The sequence below is a fragment of the Pan paniscus genome, chromosome 14 (assembly GCF_029289425.2).
Source record: "Pan paniscus chromosome 14, NHGRI_mPanPan1-v2.0_pri, whole genome shotgun sequence".
NCBI lineage: Eukaryota > Metazoa > Chordata > Mammalia > Primates > Hominidae > Pan > Pan paniscus.
In genome coordinates this window covers 44,144,710-44,154,899 of record NC_073263.2, presented here as the reverse complement: position 1 = coordinate 44,154,899, position 10,190 = coordinate 44,144,710, and the positions used below count along the sequence as shown (strand labels likewise).

Below are 10,190 nucleotides of genomic sequence, written 5' to 3'. Positions count from 1 at the left end.
GTTCATGCCAAGGCCATCCTTCTCGCAAGATGCTCTGAGTCTGTGACTGAGCAAGGTGGGGAGACTAATGCAGGCCCATTCCTGCAAGATGAAGGGCTCCTTTAATGGGCAACTTTGGCTCAAGGACTCCCTGTCAACCTTGCTGAAACTTTAAAAAATTATCCTGCATGTGAGACTCTTCTCTCCAATTTTCCTTCCTTGCCCCTCTTCTTCACAAGCATCAGATTTGCCCATGGTCTGAAAGCTCTCCTTGCCTTCTCTTTTTTCCTTTTCTTTATCCTTCATGGGGATTTCTCCTGATAAACCTCTTGTATGCTTAATCTTTTCTTGAAGTCTACTTCTTGAAGAACCCAATCTAACACAATACTCCTGGCTAAATTAATTAGGAACATAATCTAACCTAGGAAACTAGAAGAGGCTCAGCCTGATTGAAGCAAAAGAGGGCTTGTATTAGTCCATTTTGTGTTTCTATAAAGGAATACCTGAGGCTGGGTAGTTTATTTTAAAAAGGTTTATTTAGCTTACAGTTCTGCAAGCTGTACAAGAAGCATGGCCCCAACATCTGCTTAGCTGTTGCTGAGGGTTTTTGTGCTGCATCGAAACATGGTAGGGGGAGCTGGGCGCAGTGGCTCACGCCTGTAATCCCAGCACTTTGGGAGGCCAAGGTGGGCAAATCACAAGGTCAGGAGTTTGAGACCAGCCTGGCCAACATGGTGAAACCCTGTCTCTACAAAAATACAAAAACTTAGCTGGGCATAGTGGCGGGTGCCTGTAATCCCAGCTACTCAGGAGGCTGAGGCAGGAGAATTGCTTGAACCTGGGAGGTGGAGGTTGCAGTGAGCTGAGATCACACCATTGCACTCCAGCCTGGGCGACAGAGGGAAACTCTGTCAAAAAAAAGAAACATGGTAGAGAAGGTCAAAGGGGAAGTGGGCACGTGAGAAGAGAGACCAAACCTGAGGGGCATCCTGGCTTTGTAACAACTCACTCTCTTAGGAACGAATCCATTGCCCCAGAACTAATCCAGCCTTGTAAGATGGAGAACTCACCACCAAGCCATTCATGACCAATCCACCCCCATGACCCAAACACCTCCCACTAAGCCTCACCTCCCAACACTGCTACCTTGGGGATCAGGTTTCAACACGAGATTTGGTGGGAACAAACACACCATATCACCATATCCAAACCACAGTAGGGCTGGAGAAGTAAGAAGACTCCGAAGCAACATTCAAGCCACTTATTTACCAGCCTCTCTCAGCTTTCCTACATTTAAAATTCTTGCCACTAAAAAAATTTTCTTTAAATTTCAATAGCTATAAGGGTACAAGTGGTACTGGGTTGTACATGGATGAATTGTACAGTGGTCATGTCTGGGCTTTCAGTGTACCTGTTACCCAAACAGTGTACATTGTATCCAATCTTGCCATTTTTTAGTCTAGACTCCTCATTCCCTCTGGATCAATCCCAAAAATCCACTCCTACCTTTCTGGATAATTCCTATCAGCATCAGTTTGGTTGCTTGTTTTCAAGATGGCCACAATAAAATCCTTTTCTTCATGTGTGCTCATAGCATTTTTAATATCGAGAAAGAGATCAGTCTGTTCCTATCCTCCTCCTGAATCTGGAATAGTCTTGGCGACTTGCTAGACCAACACATATGGCAGAAGTGACACCATGACTTTTGAGACAGTCATAAGAAGCCTTGCAGCTTCTCCTTACACCCATGGGCATGCTGTCTGTTGGGATTCTCTTGCACTCTGGGGGAAACCACCTACCATGTAAGCACTGTGGCCACCATGAAACCACCTTTGTAGACAGACAGAGACAGAGTGAGGCCGGCCAGCCCTCAACTGTTCCAGCCATCCCAGCCCAGGCACTATACCTGAGTGAAAGAGACAACTTACACTTCTTAGGCCCATCAGATGTCCCAAAAAGAAGAAAGGAGGTTTCAGACATACGGCCCCAGTAAAGATATCTCAGCCATCTCCAACCATTCAAGCCACGCTAGTGGAGGACCCAGATATCATGGAGCAGAGATAAGCCAGCCATTTCTGCTGTGTCCCGCCCAAGTTCCTGACTCCCCAGATCATGAGTGCAATAAAATGTTTGTTATTTTATGCCACTAAATTTCAGGATGGTTTGTTATGTAGCAAAAGATAACCGGAACATCCTTGGGGTTTCTCAACATCCACATGGCTAAGCCATTTAAAACAGTGACTTCTCAGAACTTCATTTAGCTCTCTGAACTCCATCATCATATTGAACCAATTCTTCTAAGTCTCTCTCACATTCCTGCCAGACTTGTTGTCTTCCTCACTGGATCCAGTACCATCTTGTACACTTGTAGCTGTCATGCGCTACACAAAGGTATCAGGCCAGAGTTGAGTGGTGGCTGATGAGGGTGTCGTTTTTTGTTCTTTGGTTTTTTTTTGAGATGGAGTCTCACTCTGTTGCCCATGCTGGAGTGCAGTGGCATGATCTTGGCTCATTGCAAACTCTGCCTCCCAGGTTCAAGGGATCCTCCTGCCTCAGCCTCCCGAGTAGCTGAGATTACAGGCACAGGCACACCACCACAATCAGCTACTTTTTTTGTATTTTTAGTAGAGATAGGGTTTCACCATGTTTGCAGGCTGGTCTCAAACTCCTGACCTCAAGGCGATCCGCCCACCTTAGCCTCCGAAAGTGCTGGATTACAGGCGTGAGCCACTGCACCCAGCCAGGGGTGTCCTTTTTTTAGTTCCCGTAAATGTGTTAGGCGAGGCACGGTGGTTTAAGCCTGTAATCCCAGCACTTTAGGAGGCCAAGGCGGGTGGATCACCTAAAGTCAGGATTTCGAGACCAGCCTGGCCAACATGGTGAAACCCCGTCTCTACTAAAAATACAAAAATTAGCCAGGCGTAGTGGTGCATGCTCGTAGTCCCAGCTACTCAGGAGGCGGAAGCAGGAGAATTGCCTGAACCTTGGAGATGGAGGTTGCAGTGAGCCGAGATTGCACCACTGCACTCCAGCCTAGGCAACAGAGCGAGACTCCATCTCGGAAAAAAAAAAAAAAAAAAAAAAAGTGTTATACAACTTAGTGGTTGCCATGACTGGGACAGTCAGATTCCCAAATTTTTCACTCCATCAGTTTCTATTGCTGATATCTGATTGCCTGTGCAGTATAATCCAATCTGCCTTTACCTCTATTTTCATTTTCTTGAATCCCTTATTGAAGTGCTTATTGTGCCTATCCTCAGTCTTGGATCTCTTTTTTTCCTCTTTCTCTATTAATAAACTTTCCTCTCTCTCAATGAAAATAGTTTATTTTCCTAATTATATGTATTTTCATATTTTAAAAAATTAAACAATGCATAAATTTATAAGAAGAAAGTAAAAACTCACCTGAAATCCCATCCCTGATGCAACTGTAATTTAACTGCCATTAACATTTTAATGACATTTTTCATGTGTTTCTATATATATGAGAGTTTTTGGATCAATCTCACTGTCTGTTTTCTTCAGTCCTTTTCCCAGAGATAAACGAAGAACCATCTAATTAGAGCCCACTACATATTTAGTTGTCAGACTTTGCCTGAATACTTACACTGCTTAGCCATATTTAAAAATCTGTTTCATTTCATGTGATAGGAATGTGGTTCCTATCACATCCAGTTAGTTGATGCCTTCTAATTTCTCCTCAATAACTACCCATCTTGCTGAAAACAATGAGTCTCTCCTCAACTCCCCTTCATCTCAGTAGATTTCTGTCATGGCCCATGCATCAAAAAACAAAACAAAACACACTAGGAGGAACAAAGACAAGGGAGGCAAGTCAGGGATACTTTGGAGTGGGTTGTTGACAAACAAAGAGACAGAAATTGGGAAGGTGAAGTATGTCAGGCCAGGATGGCATGTTCCCTGGAGCAAGGCCAAGCCTATTCTAGATGCAAGGGTCAAAAGCCAAAATGAAATTGTAATGGAAGCAAAATAAAAAAGATCTTGTAGAAATTCTGCTAGTGTCAGTCTGTTTTGTGTTGCTATAACAGAATACCATAGACTGGGTAGTCATAAAGAAAAATAATTTATTTCTTACATTTTTGGAGGATGCAAAGTCCGAAGTCAAGTGGCCTTCATGCTACGTCATCCCGTGCTGGCGGGTGGATGGGCAAGAGAGGAAGAGAGGACAAGAGGCGACCAAATATGCTTTTACCAATAACCCATTCCTGGCCGGGCACTGTGGCTCATGCCTGTAATCCCAGCACTTTGGGAGGCCGAGGCGGGTTGATTACTTGAGGTCAGGTGTTCAAGACCAGCCTGATCAACATGGTGAAACCCTGTCTCTACTAAAAATACAAAAAAAATTAGCCAGGCATGGTGGTGGGCGCCTGTAATCCCAGCTACTCGGGAGGCTGAGGTACGAGAATCACTTGAACCTGGGAGGTGGAGGTTGCAGTGAGCCGAGATCGCACCATGGCACTCCAGCCTGGGCAACACAGATTCCATCTCAAAAATGAATAAATAAATAAACAAAAATACCATCACAATAGCAATTAAATTTCTTTCTTTTTTTTTTTTTTTTTAATTTTTTTTTGAGACGGAGTCTCGCTCTGTCGCCCAGGCTGGAGTGCAGTGGTGCGATCTCGGCTCACTGCAAGCTCCGCCTCCTAGGTTCACGCCATTTTCCTGCTTCAGCCTCCCAAGTAGGTGGGACCACAAGCGCCCGCCACCACCCCCAGCTAATTTTTTGTATTTTTAGTAGAGACGGGGTTTCACCGTGTTAGCCAGGATGATCTTGATCTCCTTACCTCGTGATCCACCCGCCTTGGCCTCCCAAAGTGCTGGGACTACAGGTGTGAGCCACCGCCCCTGGCCAGCAATGAAATTTCAACATGAGTTTTGGAGGGGACATTCAGACACTAGCATTCTTCATTAGTCCCCCAAAACTTATGTCTTTCTCACATACAAAATACATTCATCCCATCACAACAGCCCTCAAATCTTTCACTCATTCCAGCGTTAACTCAAAAATCCAAAGTCCAGGGTCTCCTCTAAGTTAGCTATGGGTAAGCCTAAAAGCACAATTCATCCTGAGGCCAATTACTCTCCAGCTGTGAGCCTGTAAAATTAACAAGTTACATGGACCCAACAGGTCCCATGTCAAGTCCAAAAGCTAACCAGGGGAACAACATCCAGTCTTCTTAAAGCTCCAGCATAATTTCCTTTGACACCATGTCCCGCATCCTGGGCACACTGGGGTGGGATATGGGCCTCCCAATGCCGCAGGCAGTCCAACTCCTATGGCTTTGTTGGACTCAGTCTGCCCAGCAGTTCTCATAGGTTGGAGTCCTGTGCCTATAGCTCCCTGAAGCTGGTGCTGCAAGCTGGTAGCTCTACAGTTCTAGGGTTTTAGGACTGGCCCCACTTTCATGGCCCCAGTAGGCACTGCCCTAGTGGAGACTCTCTGTGGCAGCTCTGACCCCACATTTCTGCTTGACAATGCCCTAGTGGAAGCTTTCTGTGGTGACTCCACCCTTGCAACAAGTGTCTCCCTCGACCCCCAGCCTATCTGCAACATCCTTTGAAATCAAGGTGGAGGAAGCCATGCCCCCACAGCTCTAGCATTCTGCTTGTCTGCGGAATTAGAACCACATGGACACTGCCAAGGTTTCTGGCTTGTTCCTTCCAGAGCAGCAGGTCAAAATGTATCTGGGCCCACTTGAGCCATGGTTGGGGCAGTCCAGGAACACTGCACCAGAATGCAGGGAGCAGAGATCTGAGGCAGCTCTGAGCAGCAAGTCCATGGAGGGTACCCCAGGCCCATCTCCTGAAACCATTCTGCCCTCCTAGATCTCTGGGGCTGTAATGGGAGAAGCTGTCTCCAAGATCTCTGAAATGCCTTCAGTGTCTTTCTCCTATTGTCTTGATGATCTCTTCCATCCATGTATTAATCTACTTAGCAAACAGTCACTTGGCCACATGCTTGGTTTGCTCTCCCAACATGTTTTTTCATCCTTTATGTAGCCAGGCTGAATTTCTTCAAAGTCTTTTTATTCTGCTTCTGTCTCTCTCTCTCTCTCTCTTTTTTTTCCCCCCCACAGACACTATGGTGACTTATGCTTTTCTTTTAATTATAAATTCCAACTTCACATCACTTTTTTCCTCTCATATCTTGCTGTACGTGGTTAAAAGTAGCCACATAGCTCCTTTAATGTTTTAATTAGAAATTTCTTCCACTGCGTATCTTAGTTTATCACTCTTAAATTCCACCTTCCATAAAGGCTTAGGGCATAGATAAAATTCAGCCAAATTCTTTACCAGTTTATAACAAAGACGGCCTTTACTCTAGTTTCCAATACTTGTTCCTCAGTGTCAGCCCTTACTATTCATATTTCTGCCAACATTCTGATCATGACAACTTAGTAATCTCTAAGAAATTCCAGACTTTTCCTACATCCCTTGTCTTCTTCTGAGATTTCACCAGAATTGCTTTTAATGCTCCATTCAAGACAAAGGCTTTTTCTAGGCTTTTCCTAGGCTTTTCCTCTAAATTTTTCCAGGCTCTATCCATTACCAGTTCAAACTGCTCCCACATTTTCAGGTATTTGTTAAAGCAACAGCCCCATTTCTCCATAACAATTTTCTATCTTACCCATTTTGTGTTACTGTAACAGAATACCACAGACTGGGTAATTTATAAACAATAGAAATATATTTGGCTCATGGTTCTGGAGGTTGGAACATCCAAGAACATGGGGCTGGCATCTTGTACTGGCCTTCTTGCTGTGTCATCTCATGGAGGAAGGTAGAAGGGTAAGAGAGCACAAGAGAGCAAGAAAGGGCAAGAGGGGAGTAAACTTTAACCAGGAACCCATTCCGATGATAACAACATTAAACTGTTCCTAGGGGTGGAGCCCCACATGACCTAATCACCTTTTAAGAGTTCCACCTATTAACGCTGTCACAGTGGCAATTAAATTTCAACATGAGGCCCAGCAAGGTGGCTCACACCTTAATACCAGCACTTTAGGAGGTTGAGGTGGGCAGATGACAAGGTCAGGAGTTCAAGACCAGCCTGGCCAACATGGTGGAACCCCGTCTCTACTAAAAATACAAAAATTAGCAGGGCGTGGGGGCATGTGCCTGTAATCAGAGCTACTGGGGAGGCTGAGGCAGAAGAATCACTTGAATGCAGGAGGCAGAGGTTGCAGTGAGCCAAAATCATGACACTGCACTCCAACCTGGGTGACAGAGGAAGACTCTGTCTCAATAAATAAATAAATTAAATAAATAAATTTCTCCATGAGTTTTGGAGGGGACATTCAAATCATAGCAACCAGATACCAGAGTGTGACTCCAACTGGGCTTTGTTACAACCAAGTCCAGATGCTAAATTACTTAAAGATGTAAGTGTGGGCTGGGTGCAGTGGCTCATGCCTGTAATCACAACACTTTGGGAGGCTAAGGCAGGCAGATCTCTTGAGCCCAGGAGTTCAAGACCAGCCTGGGCAACATGGTGAAACCCTGTTTCTATAAAAAATACAAAAATTAGCCAGGCATGGTGCTCAAGCCTGTAGTCCAAGTTACTCAGAAAGCTGAGGTGGGAGAATCACCTGAGCCTGGGGAGGTTGCAGCTGCAGTGAGCTGCAATCATACCACTGCATTCCAGCCTGGGCAACTGAGTGAGATCCTGTCTCAAAAAAAAAAAAAAGAAAAAAAAAAGGATCCTTTTGTAGTTCATGAGGATGATAGTTGGGTGTTTCACACATGTGTGTGAAATGTACCACCCTCAAACCTTGTTACAATGTCAGCACATTACCTGCCTGACCTGAAAAAAAAAAAAAAAAAAGTTATGAGTGTGACCTAAGACCCTCTGGAGTTCTGGTTCTTGAAAGTTACTCCACATGAATCCTTGGCTAGTTGCTCCATTCACTCCAATTGCCTAACTACATGCCTTGGAACCAGCTCTTGCTTGCATTATGGCTAAGCTTGTACTCATGGCAGAAGGTGAAGTGGGAGCAGGCATGCCACATGGCCAGCGCAGGAGCAAGAGAGACAAGTGCCACATACTTTTTTTTTTTTTTTTTTTTTTTGAGACGGAGTCTTGCTCTGTCACCCAGGCTGGAGCGCAGTGGTGAGATCTCGGCTCACTGCAAGCTCCGCCTCCTGGGTTGACGCCATTCTCCTGCCTCCCTAGTAGCTGGGACTACAGGCGCCCGCCACCCAAGCCCGGCTAATATTTTTGTATTTTTAGTAGAGGCGGGGTTTCACCGTGTTAGCCAGGATGGTCTCGATCTCCTGACCTCGTGATCCGCCTCGGCCTCCCAAAGTGCTGAGATTACAGGCGTGAGCCACCGCGCCCGGCCAGTGCCACATACTTTTAAGCAACCAGATCTCCCAGGAACTCCACTCACTATTTCGAGGACAGCAGCAAGACATAAAGGATCTGCCCCCATAATCCAAACACCTCCCTCCAGGCTCCACCTCCAGCATTGGGGATTACAATTCAACATGACATTTGGCAAGGACATATATTCAAACTATACTGGCCCTACAAAAGACTGGAAAGTTTGCTGTGATGGAGAAGGGGCTGTGTGCAGTAGGGGTAGGAATCTAAGGATCTAATGACTTTTTATGCAGACTTTTAAGCTATCTGCTAGTTTTCAGCTGCATGTTCATTGCCAGTGAGTGCCCAAGCTTCCTGTGATTCCAATTCCTAAGAATCTCGGAGATTTTGTGATATAAATCAGGTCACTTACAGACTTCCCTCACTGGTTTAGAATTCAATTTTCACAAGTCTAGTGAGTCAGTTATCACTCATCCATCTGCTTTACAGTTTTCAAAATGTTGATGATGTTTGTCTTTATGGGTTTATTTATTTTAAACATTTTACTGTCATTTTCAAGGGGTTTAAGAAAAGAATTTGAAGTCAATATGTGCTCAATCCATCATCTTAAACAAGAGGCTAACATGAAAGTATCTGCAAAGGAGAACAACATGGAAAAAACCTTATTTTAAGAAGCTGAGATCATCTGTAAAATGCAGAATAAATTAAAGGGGCAGAAACTAAAGCCATGGGGTCAGAAAGACATACAAAAATCCAAAAGGGAGACAATAGAAGGACCAAAATATGACGGCGGCAAAGGGGATAAAAATAAAGAACAAGACTTTTGAAAAGAAAGAAAAGAAAAAAATCTGTGGACCAATGGACTAAGACAAAGAGGGTTCTATAGTGTTTGTTTGGAATAGAATGACTGAGATAATTCTAGGGAATTTATGAAAAGTAATGAAGAGTAAGGGAAGAGGATTAGGGGACAGGTCATGGGTTGTGTTTTTATAATAATGATTATTGAGAGTGTGTTATGGAGGCTGATGTGAGCAGATCACTTAAGCCCAGGAGTTCGAGATCAGCCTGGGCAACATGGCGACACCCCCACCTCTACAAAAAATACAAAAAAATTAGACTGGTGTGGTGGCGTGTACCTGTAATTCCCGCTACTTGGGAGCCTGAGGCTCAAGAATCGCTTGAACCAGGGAGGCAGAGGCTGCAGTGATCTGAGAACACAACACTGCACTCCAGCCTGAGCAACAGAGTGAGACTCCATCTTAAAAAAAAAAAAGAAAGAAAGAAAAGAAAAGAAATCTGGCCATCTCAAGAGGAACACCCTAAATATACAGACAGCAGAGACTCCTTTTGTCAGTTAGGGTTGTCAGAGAAACAGAACCAATAGGATATATGTGTATTTATATTAAGAGATTTACTTTAAAGAATTGGCTCATGTGATTATGGGAGCTGGAAAGTCCAAAATTTGTAGGGCTGACCAGCAGGCTAGAAACTCAGGCAAGAGTTGACTCCTCAAGTAGTCTTGAGTCTGAAACACGTAGCGCAGGCCAAGAGGCTGGAAACTGAGGCAGCATTTCTTTGTTACAATCTTGAGGCCAATTTCCTTTTCTCTGGGAAGCCTCCAATTTGTTTTGCTTTGCTTTGTTTCTCTTAAGGTCTTCAACTGATTAAAAGAGGCCCACCCACATTATTGAGGGTAACCTCTTTTACTTAAAGTCAACTGACTGTTGATGTTAGTCATATCAACAAAATACCTTCACAGCAATGTCTAGCCTAGCGTTTGACCAAACAACAAGGCTCCATAGCTTAGTCAAGTTGATGCATAAAATTTAGCTTTTACACTCCCCAGTGAAACTGCCCAGCTAGA

At 44.4% G+C, this 10,190-nt stretch overlaps 1 non-coding gene across 1 annotated transcript; it reads left to right on the top strand.

Annotated features, from left to right (window-relative positions):
- Positions 1-7,703: 7,703 nt before the first annotated feature.
- Positions 7,704-7,808, top strand: LOC112439490 (small nucleolar RNA U13). The gene has a single exon (XR_003027765.1). It is a non-coding gene; the product is annotated as a small nucleolar RNA U13 (small nucleolar RNA).
- Positions 7,809-10,190: the final 2,382 nt, after the last annotated feature.